Source organism: Dama dama, chromosome 11 (assembly GCF_033118175.1).
Source record: "Dama dama isolate Ldn47 chromosome 11, ASM3311817v1, whole genome shotgun sequence".
In the NCBI taxonomy this organism is placed as follows: domain Eukaryota; kingdom Metazoa; phylum Chordata; class Mammalia; order Artiodactyla; family Cervidae; genus Dama; species Dama dama.
The window spans coordinates 35,964,534-35,985,372 of record NC_083691.1 but is presented as its reverse complement, the minus strand read 5'-3'; the positions used below and the strand labels follow the sequence as shown (position 1 = coordinate 35,985,372).

Here is a 20,839-nt window from a genome sequence, read left to right as displayed (position 1 = left end):
TGGGAGGGTAAGAGACTTCACATCTGATAGCTTTCATAGTCTTGATGACATCATCTGCTGGGAGGAAGGGGTGGGTGCATAATTGGAGGGAGTCTTTGAGGGTGGGTGGTAAAGGGGTTGGAAATTTGAAGAGAGTTGGGATAATTAGTGAGACTTCCCAGGTGGCTCTGTGGTAAAGAATCTGCCTACCAAGTAGGAGATGCAAGCGACAAGGGTTCTACCCCTGGGTCAGGAAGATCCCCTGAAGTAGGAAATGGCAGCCCACTCCAGTATTCTTGCCTGGAAAATTCCATGGACAGAGGAGCATGGTGGACTGCAGTCCATGAGGTCACAAACAGTTGACATGACTGAGTAACTGAGCACGCACGCAAGGGATGGTCAACAGTATTTGTTGTGGAGGAAGGTGACTGAAGTGGCCAGAGAAACAGGAGAATGTGAAGCTGTATGACAGACCTGTAGAAATTCTGATCAAGTATTTATAGTAGTGGACTTCCCTGTTGGGCTGGTGGTTAAGAATCTGCCTGTCAATGCAGGGGACATGGTTCAGTCCCTGGTCTGGGAAGATTTGATGTGCTGTGAGGCAACTAAGCCTGTGAAAGTCTGTGCACCCTAGAGCTGATGTTCTGTAACAAAAGAAGCCACTGCAATGAGAAGCCTGCACACCATAACTAGAAGGTAGCCCCCACTCACCACACTAGAGAAAGCCTGCACGCAGCAATGAAGATCCAGTGCAGTGGAAAATAAACAAATAAAAGAAAAAAGAATTTACAGTAGTATTAAATTCTAGAGTGACTTCCTGAGATGTAGTGAGACTTAGTGAGGCTGTGTTATATTAATTATTCATTGTTCTATAACAAGTTATTCCCAAACTTGTCGAAACAACAGATATGTATTACCTCAGTTTGGGGTCAGGAATTTGAACACAGCTTAGCTGAGTGCCTCTGCTTCAAAGTCTGTCACCAGACTACACTCGAGGTGGTGGCCAGGGATGGGGTCTCATCTGAAGGCTCAACTAGGGGAAGCTTTGCTTCTAAGCTTACTAAGTGGCTATTGGCAGGATTCAGATGCTCATAGGCTATTGGGCTGAGGGCCTCAGCTTCTCACTGGCTTTTGGCCTGTGGCCTCCTTCAGTTCCTTGCCATGAGGGCTACTCCACAGACCAGCTCACAGCCTGGCAGCTGGCCTCCCTCAGAGCAAGTGAGAGTGAGCGAGGGTGTGCAAAATGGAAGACACAGTCTTTTTGTGTCCTGGACTCAGAACTCATATCCCATTGTTTTTGCTTTACTCAGGGTAGCAGCAAATCACCAGGCTTAGCAACACTCAAGAGAAGGGATTGATACAAAGATGGGAATACCAGGATGTGAGGATGTTTGGGGTCATCTCAGAGGCTGCCTACCCTATTGTTTGGAGCATACAGTATAGGAGAGAAGGCTGGGAAAGGACTTTGGGCAAGACCATGGGGGCCAAACTAAGGGGTTGTACCAACAGTTTCATCCTATAGCCTATTTTGAGTCATGCGTGATTTTGAGGCAGGGGGGAGAGGTGGGTAGGTCAGTTTTTCAAAGGCTTATTCTGGGGATAGTGTTGATGATTGCTTGGCTCAGGAGAGAGAAGAGATTTTAATAGAAGAGCCAGGAGATTGTGGCGGTAGTCTTGAGATGGTGACTTAAATTGAAGACTGAGAATGGTCATGGGGAGAAAAAACATGGGTTCAAGAGACAGCTGAGCAGTTTTACATGGTTTTCAGCATGCCCTCCTGCTGGTGGCCCAAAGGGCTGCTCCTAACAATGAGTCAAGCTGGGGTTCAGGTCTTAGATGCTGGAAAGAGGTGCTTTCTCTTTGTAACATGAGTGTGCCCAGGGGTGGGTGAGGCTCTGAGAGGGTGAGTAGGGTGGTAGACGGGCCCAGTCATTCAGGGAGGGTGGGGACTTTCACAGAGCAAAAGGAGCTTTAGGAAAAAAATGCAGATCTTTGAGAAGCCAACGGAGGTTGGCCTGATTCAGAGTAACCAAGTCAACAGGGAAACTTCAAGGGTTAGAGAAGGCGGAAACAGGAAGGAGAGAGCTGCCGGGTGGAACCCAGACTTGAAGCGGAGGCTCAGCTGCAGAGCTGAGTGGCAGGGCACTGGGCCAGGGGAGCCGGCTAAGTCACAGCTGGGCCTGAGGGGGTGGGGGTGTGGACACCGGGTCTGGGGCAGGGCCACAACCACTCACATCGGACACATGGCAGAACCCTTCCACACAGGTTCCATTGTAATTTCACAACAGTGAGGAGTGGCAGGCAGGGCAGGGATTAAACCTCCACGGTAGAGGTGAAGAGACACCCAAGGAATTCAGCTGACTTGTTCTAGTTTACGGAGCTCATGTGAAGCCCAGCTCGAGGGTGAAACTGGAGCAACTGAATCCAGTCAGGGCCCCGCTTCGCGGCCACCTAAATTCAGCTGGCTGCCTTCATGGAAGGTCCCACTCCTCCGGGGACACAGATGGCTAAGGGCAGTGGCAGAATCCAGGTGTGAAAAAGGAGCAGTTAAAAGGGAAGAATCCCAGAAGGTGGGCTCTGAAGCTCACTTAGGAGAAACAAAGGGTGGGGGGGTGTTCATTATGAAGATGCAGGGGTATCTGCTGGGTGGAGTAGATCATCCAAGGGTGGGGGTCAGTGAGCCCTTCCAGAGAGGGATGGGAATCAGGAGCCCAAAGCTGTCAGGAACCCCAAGGGCAACTCTCTCCGTCTCTCCCAGCACCCAGCCCCCTAGTCTGTCGGTTTGTCTGTCTTTGTCTCATGTCCTACCCATCTCCCATCTGCACATCTGTTGAACTCTCTCTTCACCAACTGCTGCTCTGCTTCTGTAGAGATGTGTGTGCACATGTGAGTGTGCATGTGCAAACAGTGCAGCCCCATGGCTTTAGAAGCCCACTACAGCTTTACCTGAGAACAGACTCCTAACAGAATCTCCCGAAAGACAGAATTCAGTAGGCTGAGGGAGAGCAAGCATGATTGCACCTGTGACTCTTAGAAGATGGGGTCCCTTTGAGCTGGCACCTGAGAACTGGAATCCTCAGCAGGGGTGTAAGAGACTGATGCTGAACAGTCCCCACCTGCAGGGACACAGCAGTGACTCCCCTAGGTCAAGCACCCTCCAGCCTCAGGGCCTTTGCACTTGAAGTTGTTCTTTTCCAGAAGGTACCTCCCAGATACTCCTGTGGCTTGTTCCCTCCTGTTCTTCAGGTCTTCGCTAAAATGTAACCTCCATGAGAACTTCCCCAACCTCCCAGTCTAAAGCCTAAAACTGTACTCCTAGCCCTGTTCACATTCCTTACCGCTTGTTTGATTTTCCCCTTAACAGTTCACTCTCAGGCCCACCATATGTTTTTGTTAGTTATTTGTTATTTATTGTCTGTTTTCTCTACTATATTGTAAGTTCCATGAAGTCAGGGATTTTCTTTTGTTTTGTCACTTGTGCATTCCCAGTGCTTAAGCATACAATAGGTGCTTGATGAAGATTTGCTGAATGAACTAATTAATAAGTAAAATACATATCTTCCCAAATGGCCTCTCCCTGCAGAAGTGAATGTGAAATGACTGTGTCTGACGAAGTGGGGGCCAGTGGGGTCCCTGAATGGATGAAAAAATAAGAAAGATTATGAACCCAGGACATAGTCCCTTAGAAAGGAAATTGTTCCTTCTCTGGTCCTTGTGGGTTGGCAGAGTTAGCTAATCATTTGGGAATGAAGACAAAGAGACTTTCTAGGTAAAGTAAGAATGATTACAGATGTGACAAGCTCTCTGAAAAGAAATAAGGGGTGAGGGCTTATTGTTATTATTAGTAAAGGCTGCTATACAGTGGGGTTCACTGTAGTCTCCCCAGTAACTTCCCCATGGGCAAACACTAGCCTTTTATCCCTAAAGCTGGCTTCCTTTGGCCTGACTCCTTCCCTTGGGCACATAATCCTGGCCCAAGACACTTTTGTCTTGCATACCAGGAGGAACCATCCAGCCTGGTCAAGACCCAGGCAGGGCCAGGCCCAAGAGAGGCAAGCCTAGGGCACAAAATTTAAGGAGGCGCCCACTCTGGGGCTTGTGACCGAGAAGGGTTCTCTCTGATAGGAACCTGAAAATGAGAGGCTCCTTAAATCCTTAATAGGATGTTCACTGTCAGGGCAGGAACAGAAGAGCAGAACAGAAGAACCATGACTTCTGGGGCCCAGGGCCATAGAATCTTTATCAATCCCTTCCTCCACTAAGAAATATATATGAAAGATTATATTTCAAACTGTGTTGGCGTGTAAAGACAAATATAATCCAAGCTGGATTATATTTATTTTTTTCTTCTAACTTTAAAATAAACTAAAACATTTTCATGGCCCTTGAGAAGGTCTTGGGGTTTCCCAGGTGGCTAAGTGGTAAAGAATCTGCCTGCTAATTGCAGGAGACACAGGTTCTATCACTGGGTCAGAAAGATCCCCTGGAGGAGGGCATGGCAACCCACTGCAGTAGTCTTGCCTGGGAAATCATCCCATGGACAGAGGAGCCTGGAGGGCTCCAGTTCATGAGATTGCAAAGAGTCAGACATGACTTAGTGAATGAACAACAACAGAGGGGATCCCGAGTCCTAGGCAGTGTTCCTACTGTGTCTAATGGCTAAGTTGGCCCTGGTGAAGGGGGTCATGCAAACCTGAGAGCATGGGAGTCCTCCTAAATTTTGTACCCTAGATACCTCCCTAGCCTTACCCTCGTCCCAAGCCTGGGTACAGGAATATTTACAGTCCCTACATTAGCAACCCACATTGAGGGATTTTATTTCCTTCACTTCTCTGAGCTTCAGTATCCTGTTTAAAATGGTTATAATCAAGAATTGCATATCCAATCTCAATAGAGACTATAATAAAATCACCATATGATCCAGCAATTTCACACCTAGGTATATGCCCCAAAGAATGGAAAGCAGGACTCAAACAGATACTTTATAAACCCTGTTCATGGCATCATTATTCACACTAGCCAAAAGATGGAAATAACCCAAATGCCCGCTGAGAGATGACTAGATAGACAAAGCACAGTGTGTCCATACAACGGGAAATTACTCAGCCATAAAAAGGAATGAAATAGGGATGAATCTAAAAACATAATGCTCAGTGACCTAAACCATCTCAAAAGGACAAATACTGTATAATTCCATTTATATAAAGTACGTAGAACAGGCAAATTAATAGCAACAGAAGTTCAGAGACTCTGTTAGGGATGATGACAACCTTCTGAAAACAGATGGTGGTGATGATTACACACTATTGTGAATATAATGTCACTGAATCGGACACTTAAAAACGGTTAAAATGGTACATTTTACCAAAATACAGAAAAGAATACATGCAGAAGCACTTTAAATGGGATAAAATGTCATACAACCTTTAAGAAATCATTGTTTACCATTATCAATCGTTACTGTATTGCTGCAGAGGAGGAGTGTTCCAAAGTTCACAGACAGACAGGAGGGCATAAAACTGCTCTGTAAACACAACCTTCTCCTGCTAGGACCTGCAGCTCCCCACCCACGCAGCCTGCAGATTTAATGACCAAGTCGAAGAATGAATGGCCGATGGCCAGGATTCCTGAAGCACCAGGGATGATAGAGCCAACACTTTCCTCCTGGAATCCTGTCATTCTATGCTTTCTGACAGCTTTCCCTACAGGGGGCGAGGGAACTAAGACAGGCTTGAGAGAGCTAAGACAATGCTGCTCTTGGCGCTAGGAGGGACCAATGAGGGACCAGGTGACCCACCAGGCCCCGACAGTGGGCACTCTGTGCTGAGGTCAGCCTGACTGATTTCCTAAGGAATGTCCTGGTGTCTGCATGAGCTGAAGGGGATCTCTGGGGTGTTACGACCTGGAACATGGACCCACAGGCCTCAGCAGCAGAGGTAGTTCTCTTTATGTGAGCAGATGCTACTTGCCAAAGGGGTGTGTGTGTGTTAGTTATTCAGTCATGTCTGACTCTTTGCGACCCTATGGACTGTAGCCTGCCAGGTTCCTCTGTCCATGGGATTCTCCAGGCAGGAATACTGGGGTGGCTTGCCATTCTCTTCTCCAGAGGAATCTTCCCAACTCAGGGATTGAACTTGGGTCTTCTGTATGGCAGGCAGATTCATCACCGTCTGAGCCACCAGGGAATGAAGTCTTACAAAACACACATAAGAAGTGAGGTGGGTTGAGGTTTTCCCAGGACAGAGAACATTTCACAAATGAATTCCCCACAGAAAAGTCTGTGCTGTGTCCTTTTGGTTCCAGAGACACCCTACCTCTCAGGGGAGCCTGTGTATTCCCTGGACTTTGTCCGTATTTGTGGGGAGAAAGTCTATAGCTTCCATCAGATTCTCAAAGGAGTTCATGACTCCCAAAAATGTTTTTAAAGCCACTGTTACTGTGAATTTAAAATGTGATCTTAAGGATCAGGATTGAACTGACACCCAGTTCATTCCTGGGGGCAGGCAGATTGCTTCAGATGATGTGTGGACCTGCACGTTCCTGGTGACAGAAGAGGGCAACACCTCAGTGGGATCACTGTTCAGTCCTTCCTACCCTCTCCTCCGAGTGAAGCCATTTGTTTTTAAACAAGCTTTATATCCATGCACGAACACCGGCACCAAGTGGCAGCCCAGATCCTGCTGACCATGATTCCTCCTCATTCCTCCTGGTGTGTGTGTGTGTGTGTGTGTGTGTGTGTGTGTGTGTGTGTGTGAGTAACAAGCCCATGTCACGTGTGTAACATGCCCATGTCACATGTGTGTAACAGGCCCGTGTCACATGTGTGTGTAACAGGCCCATGTCACGTGTGTAACATGCCCATGTCGTGTGTGTGTGTGTAACAGGCCCGTGTCTCATGTGTGTGTAACATGCCCATGTCACATGTGTGTATGTAAGTAACAGGCCCATGTCATGTGTGTGTGTAACATACCCGTGTCACGTGTGTGTAACAGGCCCGTGCCACGTGTGTGTGTAAGTAATATGCCCGTGTCACGTGTGTGTGTGTGTGTGTATAAGTAACACGCCTGCGTCACCAGTCAGCCCAGAGTCCTGAGCTCATAAAAGAATGACCCTCCAAGCCCCACTGATCCCTTCAATAGTCTAGCTTAAGCTCCCAGAGTCTTAGGTGTCCTACGAGGACTTCTGGCCAGGCTGACGCATCAGGCAAATGCCAGCTTGTAGGGCCCAGCACCTCCCTGCACTGGGAGGGGGAGGCGGCGGGGAGAAGGGTCATAATGACTGGGTAATTTAAAGTCTCTGAAGAGTGACTCAGACATTCCAATGGGGCTTTTATTTTTCCTTTTGGTTGATGTGTGAAATGTGATTGTAGTCATTTTTTCCAATGAGTTGATAAACAGTGATTATCCATGGCAGCTTTTGAGTTGAGCCATTGTGAACCAGTTCATATGCCAACATTTTTCTCTCTCCCACCCCCAACCCCTAAGGTAACCACCCTCCAAGCCTAAGGTCAGAGGTTCCTTGGTCCCAGGAATTTTAGCAAAGCTATAGGCTGCAAATGGTCAGAGGCTGTCTGGGAAGGGTGGCCATAGCTGTAGGCTAGAAGCCTGTGAGCTCAGGCCTGACCCTCGGCCCCACCCACCCCTCCTTTGTACTTAAGATGAAGGCAGAACAGAGAAATGGCTTGTTCTGAATCAGAGAGACTGTCATCAAGAAAGGCAGAAGCGACACATAATATTTGGTGAGGCCCTTCTGTGGCAGGAGCTGAACTAACCAACCCCTTCCACGTGGATCACTTCACATAATCTTCCAAACAGTAGAGGATTGTTCAAACCTAATGCATGCTAAACACCACATGCTATAGGTATCTTTACAATCATTACTGATTGATATTATCTCCATTCAATTTATAGATGTAGAAACTGAGGCATGGAGGAGGAAGTAACATGGCCCCTTTAGGGAGCAGAATTGGGGGTTTGAACCCAGATCTAACTATTAGTAAAATCCATCGCTCACCAACACACAGGCTGCCTCCCATCAGAGGGCTAGGCTTGATGGACCACAGTGACCTCTATGACAGTGCCCAGCTATGACAGTGTAGTAGAGACTCTCTGATAATTCAGGAAGAGTAGCAGATCATGGTTTTCTCCCCACCAACCACAGAGACACAGGCTTCCAAGGAAGACCCGTTTTATTCACTATCTAGTCACTGGTTAACAGCCTGCCAGGTAGTGACCATGGACACAACTTGCTAGGGAGTCCTTGTGACTGTCATTGATATGTGCCATCATCCATCCTCCTTCATGCAAGAGGAGGAAATGGCAACCCACTCCAGTAATCTTGCCTAGGAAATTCCATGAACAGAGGAGCCTGGCGGCCTACAGTCCATGGGTTACAAAGAGTCAGGCACAACTGATCACGCACGCTTCACGTTTCATAAGGTCATTCTAGTTGGACTAGAATGATCACCTGTGATCACCTCTGGTCACCTCTCTTGGTGAGAAGCCCTGCGATATGGCGGTGGGGTCAGGCTGGGGTGGAGCAGAAACACTGATGAGAGATGTAAGGGGCATTTGGGAAGGAAGTTTGGTGAAGGCTTGGCTGGCCAGGGCATCAAAAGTGAACAAGAGATCTGAGACAGAGATTAGAAAAATGGCAGGACCTTTTTCTAATTGTTTGCATTAAAGACTGGGGTATGGTTTGGACCCCCAAGGTAAATTTTTATTTAGATATGAAAGTTTAATACTCACAGTTTTTAAAAGGGGAGGATAGGAAGGAGCAGGTTGTTTACTCAAAAAGAGCCTATTAATGCCTTTGCGTTTAAACTGCCATTAATATTATGGGCTTCTGAATTAAAGTTTCTCATCATTAAAATTGAGGCTATCATTTTTCAAAGTTAGTATGTTGGGGGTGGCAAGGGTGCTGGGGAGAGTTGAGGAGTCACTTTGCTACTAATTCCACTGAAGTTAATCATTTTTTATCCTGGCTGCTTTTAAGATTTCCTTTATGTATTAGGTTTTCTAAATTTTAATTTGTTGTGTCTAGGTGTGTATTTCCCTTCATCTTTTCTAGGGGGATTCAATGACCTTTTCAAATCTGTAGATTATTGTATTTGACGACTTATGACAAATTTTCATTGTTCTCATCCATTTTCCTTTTTTGTTTCTTTAAAATTTGATTAAAAATTTTTTTCTTCCAGTTTTATTGAAATAATTGATAAATATAGCACTGTATAAGTTTTAGGTAGGAAGCATAATGATTCGACTTATATGCTCATGAACTGATTACCACAATAAACTTAGAAAGCATCATTTCATATAAATAAGAAATTAGAAATGGAAAATTTTTTTCCTTGTAATGAGAACTCTTAGGATTTACTCTCAACAACTTTCGCATATAACCTATAGCAGCGTTAGTTATATTTATCCTGGTGTGTATTACCTCATTTCTTTATATTTGGAAGTTTATTTTACATTTATAAGTGGAAGTTTATTTATTTTGACATCTTCATCCAATTTCCCCTCCCCTTACCCTGTGCTTGTGGTACTCACAAATCTGATCTCTTCTTTCCTGAGTTTGTTTTTGAAGTATACCTGACCTACAACGCTATGATAGTTCCTGGTGCACAACTTAGTGATTTGATATTTCTATACATTTCAAAATGATGACTATAGTCAGCCTAGTTACCATCTGTCACAAAGATATGATGTTGAGTATATTCCCCACACTATATCTTTCACACCTGTGACTCACTTATTTTGTCACTGGAAGTTTGTACCTCTTAATCTCTCTCACCTATTTCCTCCCCCAGTCCCCACCTCGCTGGCAATCACCTGGTTGTCCTCTGTATCTATGACTCTATTTTGTTTTTTCATGCTTGTTTTTTTAGATTGCAGATGTAAGTGAATTTATTTGTCTGTCTCTGTTTGACTTATTTCATTTGGCAAAATATCTTCTAGGTTCATCCATGTTGTTGCAAATGCCAAGATTTCATTCTTTCTTATTACTGATTAATATTCCATTGTATATATTGCTGGATCATATATGGTAGTTCTATTTTTAATTTCGTGAAGAATCTCCATACTGTTTTGCATAGTGGATGCACCAATTTACAATCCACCAGCAATGAATGAGGGTTCCCTTTTCTCTACATCCTTGCCAGTACTCCTTATTTGTTGTCTTTTGGATACTAGCCATTCTGACAGATCTGAAATGATATCTCACTGTGGTTTTGATCTGCATTTGCCTGATGATGAGTGATGCTGAACATCTTTTCATGTGCCACTTGGCCTTCTGTTGTCTTCTTTGGAGAGATGCTTATTCAGGTTCTCTGCCCATTTTTTTCAATCTTTTTTTTTTAATGTGAGTTGTATGAGTCATTTGTGTATTTTGGATATTAGCCCCTCTGCAGACATATCATTTGCAAATATCTTCTCCCATTCAGTAGGCCGCCCTTTTGTTTTGTTGATACTTTCCTTCACTGTGTAAAATCTTTTTGGTTTGATGAGGTCCCATTAGGTTATTTTGCTTTTGTTTCTATTATCTGAGGAGACAGATGCAAAAAAAATATTGCTAAAACCAATATAAAAAAGTGTACTGCCTATGTTTTCTTCTACGAGTTTTATGGTTTCAGGTCTTACATTTAAATCTTTAATCCATTTTGAGTTGATTTCTGCATACAGTGTTTTACTGTGGTCTTCTTTGGGTTGATCCTGTTTGGAACTCTCTACTTCCTGAACCTGGATGTCTGTTTCCTTTTCTAGGTTAGGTAAGTTTTCAGCTATTGCATCTTCAAGTAAGTTCTCTGATCCCTTTTCTCTCTCTTCTCCTTCCGAAACAACTACAATGTGAATGTTAGTATGCTTAATATTGTCCCAGAGGTCTCTTAAACTATCCTCATTTTAAAAATTCTTTTTTCCGTTTAGTTTGGGTAATTTCCAATATTCTGTTATCAAGTTTGTTGATTTATTCCTCTGTTTCATCTAATTTACTGTTGATTCCTTCTGGTGTGTTTATTTCAATTGTTATATTCTTCATTTTTGGCTCTTCTTTGTATTTTCTGACTCTTTGTTAAACTTCTCACTGTGTTCATTCATTCTTCTGCTGAGTTTTTTGAGCATCTTTATGATCATTACCTTTAACTCTCTACTAGGTAGGTTGCTTTTCTCCACTTTGCTGCTTCTGGGTTTTTATCATGTTTCTCAAAGATATTTAGAACATATTCCTTTGTCATCTTATTTTGTTCAATTTGCTGTTTTTATCTCTATGTATTAGGTAGGTCAGTCATGTTTTCCAATCTTGGAGAAGTGATCTTACGAAGGAGACATCCTCTGGTCACCAGACCCACACACTCTAGCAAGGCCCTCTATGTGGGCCACATGGGCCCTTCTATTGTATTGACTGACTACTGTGGGCATGCCGTTAGGTGTGGCTGACCTCTGGTCTGGTTGGTTGCCAGGCCCTGCCTGGTGTGGAGGCTGCTGGCCAATGATGGGTGTCGCCAGGTCCTGGCATAGCTGACTGCACAGCCTGTGGAGTCACCAGCGGGTGATCAGGTCCTGGGTTAGCTGGCTACAGGGCCCTGGCAGTCCTAGGGCTAGTCCTGGCCCACTGGTGGGTGAGACTGAGTCCTTAGCCCTCTGGTGGGTGGTCCTATGACAGCAGGTCTGCTGATGGGTGGGGCTATGCTTCTGCACATCTATCTGTTTGGCCTGGAGTTCCCCAGGACTGGGGATGACCAACTCGTGGCCAGGGCCACATCCCAATGCTAATAGTCTAGAAGGAGGATTCCACAATGGTGCCCACAGTAAAATGATGTCCCCCAAATGGCTACTGCCAGTGTCTCTGTCCTCAGGGTAAGTTCCAGGCACCCTGTGCCTCTCTAGGAGGCTCTCTGAAATCAGCCAGTGGGTCTGACCCATGCTCCTTTCAAATTACTGCCTCTGCCCTGGGAGCCAGAGCACATGAGATTTTGTGTGTGCTCTTGAAGAATGGAACGTGTATTTCCCACAGCCCTCTGAGTCTCCTGAAAGTAAGCTCCCCTGGCTTTCAAAAACAAATATTCTGAAGTCTTGTCTTCCTTGTGTAGGAGGCCTGGGCTGGGGAGCCTAGTATGGTACTTGGACTCCTTGCTCCTTGGAGATAACTTCAAGGCAATTGTAATTATCCTCCCATTTGTGAGTCATCTATCCAGGAGTGTGGGTCTTGACCATACCACATCTCCATCCTCCTACCCATCTTGTTGTGGTTCCTTCTTTGTATCTTTAATTTTCGAACATCTTTTCTGCTAGTGCTCATCTATAGTTACTCTGTAAGTAGTTGTAATTTTGGGAAGAGGAGGAGGTGAGCTCAGGGTCTTTGTACTCTACCATCTTGGCTACTCCCTTCTTATCCATTTTCGTGTTGAATATTGTGTCCCTTTTGTTTTCCTTCTCATCACCTTCATAAGCTCCAATTGGATGTATATAAGATATTTTATCTCTGTTCTTTAGGCTTCTACTCCATGTTTTCATGTTATTAGCCTCTTTATTTCTCTATCCTCAAATTTATTGGGGGACAGTGTTTGGCACATAGAAGGCACATGATAAATCATTGTACTCTTTCCTGGTCAAGGTGGATAAACATGTAATTATTAGGGTGTGGGCAGTAGGTGAGCCTTATATTTAAAAGACAAACTGAAAAATGCATGACTGCAAAGTGTATTTGTATGAAGATAAAATGGAATAGAATGGTCCTCTAAATCTTTGCTACTCAGGCATAGTTCCTGGACTGTAACATCAACCATACCCTGCCTTTGTTAGAAAGGCAGAATCTCAGGCCTTACCCCAGACCTGCTGCTGAATCAGAATCCGTGTTTTAACAAAAGCCCGAGAAGACTCACATGCATTGTAAATTTTGAGAAGCTCAGTTCCTTTACAAACTTGCCTGAGTGTCAAAATTATAAACTACTGGCACCCAGGTTTCACTCCCAGAGACACTGATTTCGTTGGTCTGGGCGCTGAGTCTTTTCTAACATGCAGCCAGCATTAGGAACCAGCACTCTGCATCCCTGGGGTTTCAGGTGCTTGGTGCATCTGGGCAGGGGGTGAAACGGAGGAAACAGGTTGCCTGCTCAGCTTTCTCAGACAAAACCTCCTTGCCACAGCAGGAGTCGCCCTGGCTTTTGCCCAGAGGAGGATGCAGGGTTTAAAGGAAGGAGATTTGGGTCCTAATTCCAACTCTGCCTCCCCAGTAGGCTGTATTCCCTGAGTCCAGTCACTGCTGGCCAAAAGAAGGACGAGTAAGTGACCTGTCCCTCTGAGCCCTGGTGTCATAACTGGAAAAGGAGGCTATTTATTCCCTCCAGCCATATGGTGTAAAGTTTGCCCCTACATTTTCTGTCCCTCCTGCTTTATGGTCCTGCTGAAGAGGGCTTCTCCCAGCTGGGCTGGCAACACTGGAGCAGCTTCAGGCAGAGCAGGTGTGCTTCTGAGGGGTGCAGAGAACATGATTTTATTTATAGGAAGGTTGTGGGGGTCAGAAGAGGGGTTTACCCTTTGGAGGAGTAATTGACAACAAATCGGTACTCAGAAGATTTCTGGGGAGGGATGGTATTCTATATCTAGATCTGGATGGTGGTTTTATGGGTGTATAAACCTTCACTGAGCTATTCACCTGGGAATTGAAGACTTTATGTAAAGTATATCTCAATTGAAAACAAAGAACCAGTAGTGCTCAGCAGGCCTGTAGGGGAATAAAAAGTTCAAATCACTTGATGGCTAGAGGCTGGGAAGAGTGGCTTGGGAGCTAAAGCAGAAATTGGGTAGATGCGGTGAGGGTGAGTATGGACAGAGAATATGCTTAGGGGAATAAGCTAATCCAAATTCCAGGCAGTTGAATTAGTTCTAGGTAAGAAGGGTGGGGTTTGGCTTCCAAGTAGGGTGAACAACAGTACTGGTTTGCCGAGAACTCCTGGTTTTGGCCCTGAAAGTTCTGTATTCTGGGAAACATCTCAGGCCAGGGCAGTGGGGACACTGCATCACCCTGCTTCCGGGCCCTGGGCTGAGGCTGGCAGGGAAATGGAGCAGGTCAAGGGCGCCCAGGAGGGTTAGGTAGATGGGTTCTTTCCTTTTGGGCCAGAGGTGGCTATTACTCCAGAGTCTGATGTGAGGTGGTGGCCAGCTACTTCATGGCTGCCCTACACATGGCTTCTGTCCAATCGCTGCTGTCATGGCACCCATCAGGCTAGTCTGCAGTGACTTATTTGCTGTATTTCTCTTAGCTTTGCACCCCTGTGGGTTATAGAAGAGGCTCCCTTGCCCATGCAAGTTCAACTCTCTCTCTGCTCAGGGCCCTAGCACCAGCCCCTCAGGGGGTTCCTCGCTGGCTCCCTGAAGAAATTTTAATCCTCTTTTCAGAATATTGCTATAAATGCATAAAATGCAAAGAGTTGCACACCAAATCACTTGTGCTGACATACAGCTACGCACTTGTGACAAAGTCATAAATGTCCTTTATTAATGCTTTACCTAACAAAATGCAACAGCAGGGTTGACTTTGAGGTAGCCACGACTACAAATGGTAATTCCTGATCCCTGCAACAAGTGTACCGTGAAAATGAAAATACCGGTGATTTCTGTTTGTGACAGTCACGGTGCTGCTGACACTCCTGTGGTTTGTTGCCAACATCTCTAATAGCAGGACATGCTAAATTTTTACTTAATTGTTGTTCAGTCGTAAACCGTGTCCAACTCTTTTGCAACCCAGTAGACTGTACCCTGCCAGGTTCCTCTGTCCATGGGATTTTCCAGGCAAGAACACTGGAGTGGGTTGCCATTTCCTTCCCCAGGGGCTCTTCCTGGACCAGGTATCAAACTCATGTCTTCTGCATCAGCAGGCAGATTCTTTACCATCAGGGAAGCCCTTCACTTAGTAGTCAATGAAAATATAGATGTTCTTTTTTGTCCCCTCCAAATTCAGATGCTCCCCTGAAATCTACCCATGCGCCCAGGTTCCAAAAGTGCTGTGTAAGTGAATGAAAGATCTGAAGTAAGTATGGAAAACCATAGCGTGCTGTGCCCGTATAGTATTGTTATCCTTGGGGGATGTGGGTACTTCTGGGATGGGCGGGAGAGAATGAGAAACAGACTAAAAGCAGATGATTAGCCAGCCAACAGTGAGGCCAGAAGCCAACAGGGATGCCCAGTCTCCGTGTTTCAAAGCTGGCTGCTGATCCTCACCAGGTTTTGCTGCAGTAAAATGGCATTTGGCCTGACCCTCGCCCCCTCCTTCCATTCCTCAATGTGTAGGAAACTAGCCACTGGCCAAGCTCAAGCACTGAGGGGAACAGGAAGCCTGTCTCTTCAGCCTGGAGAGAGGGCCTCTGGGGCACAGGAGGAGATGCTACAGGGCCAGGCCCCGCCTACAGCCAAGGGTGAGAGCTGCAAGGAATGTCTGCGTCCTCACCCCCACCTGCGTCCAGAGACAAACTTCAGGTAAGCCCTCCTGGGCTGGGGCGCTCTTGTAAGATGAAAGTCTTCCTGGGAGAGGTGGGGCACTGAGATCTCAAGACCTCAGCATGAGTGATTTTTTTATATTACCCTGTGTAAGAGTGCAGGGGAGCAGAGACCCTGGGGTCAAGGGGCCCCATTCCTGGCACCAGCCCAAACGACCTCCAGCTGGCAAGCTGCCCTCTAATTAGCAATCAGGAAGTGAAGGTATAGCTCAGCGCCCAGGAGCAAGACCTGGGCTGTAGCCTGGTGACATTCCAGCCCCCGCACCGCAGGGCTGCAGACCCTGAGGGTTATTTTTATCTAAGGGCACTATTGTTGTGTGGTAGCTGCTGTGGTGGGTCCCAGCAGCGGTGAGCTTGCAGCCAGAATTTCCTGTGCAGTTTCCTTCTCCTCCCTCATGCAAAGGGGCCTCCTTCCAGTGCTCAGGAGACAATGTGAGGGCTGCCTGGAGCCTAACCCTGGCTTTGGAGGAGGCCAAGGGCATCGTGGCCTTCTCTGGCTTCTCCCAGCAACACTGGGCCGCCCCGGCCCTGCCCTTGGGTGCCTCAGCCCCATTTCCTCTACAGAGAAGGGTATAACAGGCACTATTTCTAGCTGCCTCTCTCACTCCACAACTCTAAAGGTAAAAGCACTGCTTTCTAGAAAGCCAGATTCACTCAGTGTCTCCATTTTAATGGCAACCTACAGCAAGAAGAAAAATTTCTCATGATCCAGTACACACAGCCACACACATGTAGGAATGAAACAAGTTTCAGGAAATAACACAATCTTCCCATGTCTGCTGCACTATGATTTTTTTTTTCTTTCCTGTTTTATTTTAGTCTTTTTTATCTGTTGTCTTTCTTTTAAAAAATTCTTGTTGCAACTCACAGATAAATCGATTTCACAACCCAATAATGATTCAGTTGGAAAAATACTGTGCCAAATACATCTTCTGGAGCTATTTCTCTTTTCTGAATGAAGGAAGGGCACACATTAGAGTTTATAAAGGGCTTCTGAACTAGGCACTGCCCGGTGTTGGAATTAAATTCATTTTCTGGAAAAGAAAGCTGAGACTCTGACAGGCTGAGTAGTTTGTGCACAGAATCAGCCAAAGTGGGATCACTTACCCCATGGAAATTGGCAAAAGTTTTAAATCAGGTTTGTTTTTGTTTTTCTTCTCTTGAGAGCCAGCTCTTACACATTTACCAGCACATCACTGATTCTAACCCCGCTCTTTCAGACCTCAGCTTCTGACCTCAGCTTCCTCATCTGTAAAATAACATTTAAAATGTCTACTTCGTGGGAAAAATATATTGAGTACCTTCTGGTAAGTATGAGGGACAATGACTGGAAGGAAACAAAAATGCAAATCATCCTGTCACTTGCCACTGGATGGGATTTGAAAGATGAAGTCCCCAAACTGTGCTGTCTTCTACATTGCTAATTGTAGTTGATACAGGGGAAAAAAAAAAAAAAAAAACTATATACAAAAACCCACATTTTAAAAAGCTGTTGTGAGAATTGGAAGTGATGGTAAATCTAGAGCTCAGTGCTCTACAAATGGTAGCCAATATTAGAAAAGAGTGAATCCATGTTTTCCTGATTTGAAATGGCAAAGGACGTAGTGCAAACGAATTGCATTTCAAACAGGACATTCTTTGCAGATAAATGGGGAGAGGGGAGTATTGTAATGAATATTCTGATATGCAGGCTATAATGACCAACATGAAAAGTGAAAGTCACTCAGTCGTGTCCAACTCTTTGCGACCCCATGAACTGTAACCCGCAAGGCTCCTCTGTCCATGGAATTCTGCAGGCCCAAATACTGGAATGGGTAGCCTTTCCCTTCTCCAGGGGATCTCGCCAACCCAGGGATTGAACCCAGGTCTCCCACATTGCAGGCAGATTCTTTACCATTTGAGCCACCAGGGAAGCACCCACACGTCAATCGTTAATTCTTACTCTTTCCAGAAATTTGAAAATTAGTGAAAACATTTCAATCACTAATTTTCTAGAATAAGCACTTTACAGCCTCAGATTTATCCAGTCCAGAGCAGTGGTGCCCCCTCCAGCTGACAGACACCTCTGCCTGGAGACACCGAGAGAACATTTAGCCTTAAGACAGCATGGGCTCTAGTGCTGGACAGTGGACTTGGCCTGCGTAGAACCCCTCCTGTCCAGTGCCACCCTGTTCTCCGAGGCCACGCAGAAGTCTGTCTCAGCAGTACCCAACCTTTTCGGCACGGGGGACCAATTTCAGGGAAGGCAATTTTTCCATGGACCAGGGTTATGGGGGAGAGGGGATGGTTTCAGGATGATTCAAGTGCTTTACATTTATTGTGCACTTTATTTCTAATCTAACGTGGCTGCTGATCTGGCTCCTGTGGTACCAGTCCATGTTGGGGACCTCTTCGTCTATATCATCATCACCACCATCATATTATAACAATGGCTGTTTTGGTTTCTTACTGTGGCTCAAACAAATTACCACAAATTTAGTGACTTAACCCAAATTTATTATCTTACCGTTTTGGAAGTCCAAATGGGTATCACTGGGCTGCAATCAACATGTTGGTAGGGATGTCAACCTTCTGGGGGCTTCAGGAATTGTTTCCTTGCCTTTTCCAACTTCTAGAGAGAGGTACCTATAGTCCTTGAGGCCCCTTCTGCCACCTTCAAACCTCTCTTTAACTCCCACACTGGCTCATCTGCTTTCTCTCACCCCTTATAAAGACCCGTGTGATTAGATTGGGCTCACCTGGGTAATACAGGGTCTCTCAAGTCAGTCAGCTGATTAACAACATTACTTTCACCTGCAATTTTAATTCCCACTTGCAATGTAACATCACAGAGTCACAGGTTCCTGAGATCAGAATGTGGACAACTTTGGGGAGTTGGGGGAGGGTATTTTTCTCCCTTCTGCAATGATTAACATTTGAGCACTTACTTTGTGCCTGGTGCAATTCTAAGCTTGTTACTACTTGTAACAGGGCATTTAAGCCACACCTCAACTCTGTGAGGTAGGTACCCACTTTACAGAGGAGGAAAGTGAGGCCCAGAGAAGGAAAGTAACTTGCCTAAGGTCACATTACAGTAAAAGGCAGGGCTGAGCTACATACAGATCCAGGGGCCCGAGCTCAGTGCCCATTCTCTTAGCCATAACCACTTTTCAGTAATTGGAGGACAGCTGTACAAACAGACTTCTGCCTGGTCTAATCCTCCTTTGATGACCCAGAAACCCCTTCAGCCTGTGACACTGCCTCAGGTCCATCAACCCTGACTGCCATTTGCAGCGGTGAGACATCTTTGAATGGGCTGAGCAGTAGATTTCTAGGGGCTGGGATGCCTGATGAGCCTGCTTCCTTCCCCAGCGGGCTTCTCACAATGGGCAATAGTGATTCTAAACTCCACTCTGTGGTATCTGACCTCAGCTACTTCTCTTTTCCTCTGCTCTAGCCCTGCTGGTTTCACAGACATTTCTCCAAGAAAGTCAAGTCAATGCCTACCACAGGGCCTTTGCACTTGCTGTCACCCACATCTTGAATCTCTCTCCATTTCACACAGAACCATCACTTCCAACAGGTCTCTGCCCAAGGATCTCCTTTTATTTAAAAAGGAGCCAGACATCAGGCCTAGCTTGATGGGAGATGTCTCCCTCTCCCCTCTCCAATAGTTTGGTGGACAGAGGCATTAATATTCCTTTCATCTTTCTCCCCCATCATGGTGATAAATAAAAGGGGCAAACTAAGGGAGGAATTTTTTTTCTGTTTAAATTTGCCTTAAAAAAGAAAGCAACTCTGAATTATAAAAAAAAAATTAAAATGCATTTATCTTCCATTAAGATCAATTAATCTCATCACTGATCAGTTAATTTCAGCATTTGTGGATAGACAGATGCCTTCACCTTGAAGCTCTTCTTGACTTGGTGTGCCTAGGACTCAGTGCGAAAAGCAGGGGAAAGGCAGGGGCTAGTTCCTTAGCTACCCCATCTTTCAAGGGGAAGAGGGATAAAACCTCGACTTGTGGAATGCCTACTGAGTATTCAACCTTCACATCCCTGCACAAGAGGTACTAGAAAAGAAACCTGAAGATCTTGGACATCAAGTATCTGGCCCCAGATAACATATGGACTGAGCAGGATGGGAATACAAGTCATCCTGAATAACACAGCAGAGTTCACCAGCCACAAATGTTCCTCCTTTAGGGAGAGAGGAGGTGACCTGTGGTGGAGTGGGACAGCATTGAAGCCACTGACCAACCATGAAAAACAAATTTTTTTTCCTAAATGAGTAATTATTCTATTTAGAAAGTCACATGGAGACAACAGGAGGCAGAAGTAAAGACTCATGTTTCCATCCCCAGGGGATATTTGCATGAGGATATACAATTTTTCTAGCACCGACTGTTGAAAAGATTGTCCTTTTTTCACTGGGTTGCCTTGGCACCTTTGTCAAAAATCAATTGAACATGGGTAAACCTATGACTGATTCATGTTGATGTTTGGTAGAAACCAATGCAATACTGTAAAGCAATTATCCTTCACTTAAAAATAAATTTTTAAAAATGTTACAACTACTTAAAAATCAATTGACCATTTACGTCTGGGTCCATTTCTGGACTCTATTCTGTTCCATGGATCTATTTGTCTGTCGATGCCAATACTAAATGTTTTGAATACTTTAACTTTGTAATAGAGTTTAAAGTTGAGATTTGGGTTCTCTAAGTTTGCTCCTTATTGTTTTGGCTATTCTAGATTCTTTGCATTTTCACATGAATTTTAGAATCAGATTGTCAATTTCTGCAAAAAAAAAATAAAAAAGCTTGCTGTTATTTTGTGTTGAATCTACAGGTCAATTTGGAGAGAACTGACATCGGAACAACATTGTGTGTTTAGGCCCATATGATATATCTCTCTGGTTAAGTGTGAGTGATAGTTGCTCAGTCGTGTCTGTTTGTGACCCCAGAAACTGTATAGCCTACCAGATTCCTCTGATTGTGTAGGTCTTATTTCATTTTTCTCTCTAGTGTTTCATAGTTTTTATTGAGCAGGTTTTGTACCCCTTTTGTCAGATTTCTCCCTAAGTAGTTTTTTATGCTAATGTAAGTGGTATTTTAAGTTTTAATTTCCAGTTATTCATTGCTGGTGTATAGAAATACACTCAATTTTTGTATATTGATCTTAGATCCTGCAACCATGCTGAACTCACAGGTCAGCTCTAGTAGATCTTTTGGGTAGATTTCATAGGATTTTTCTACATACATGATGTCATCTGTGAATAGAGATAGTTTTCTGTGGGGCTACGTTTAAGGAGGCTGTGTCCTAATAAACTCCATCCTCAACTGTTGGAGAGACAAGGAGGGACAATCCAAGATGAAGATAGTCAAGACTT

The 20,839-nt window shown here is 45.0% G+C and overlaps 1 long non-coding RNA gene across 1 annotated transcript; it reads left to right on the top strand.

Moving 5' to 3' along the window:
- Positions 1-15,360: 15,360 nt before the first annotated feature.
- LOC133065492 (uncharacterized) lies at positions 15,361-19,690 on the top strand. Its single transcript, XR_009694897.1, has 3 exons — positions 15,361-15,449; positions 16,690-16,776; positions 19,317-19,690. It is a non-coding gene; the product is annotated as an uncharacterized LOC133065492 (long non-coding RNA).
- Positions 19,691-20,839: the final 1,149 nt, after the last annotated feature.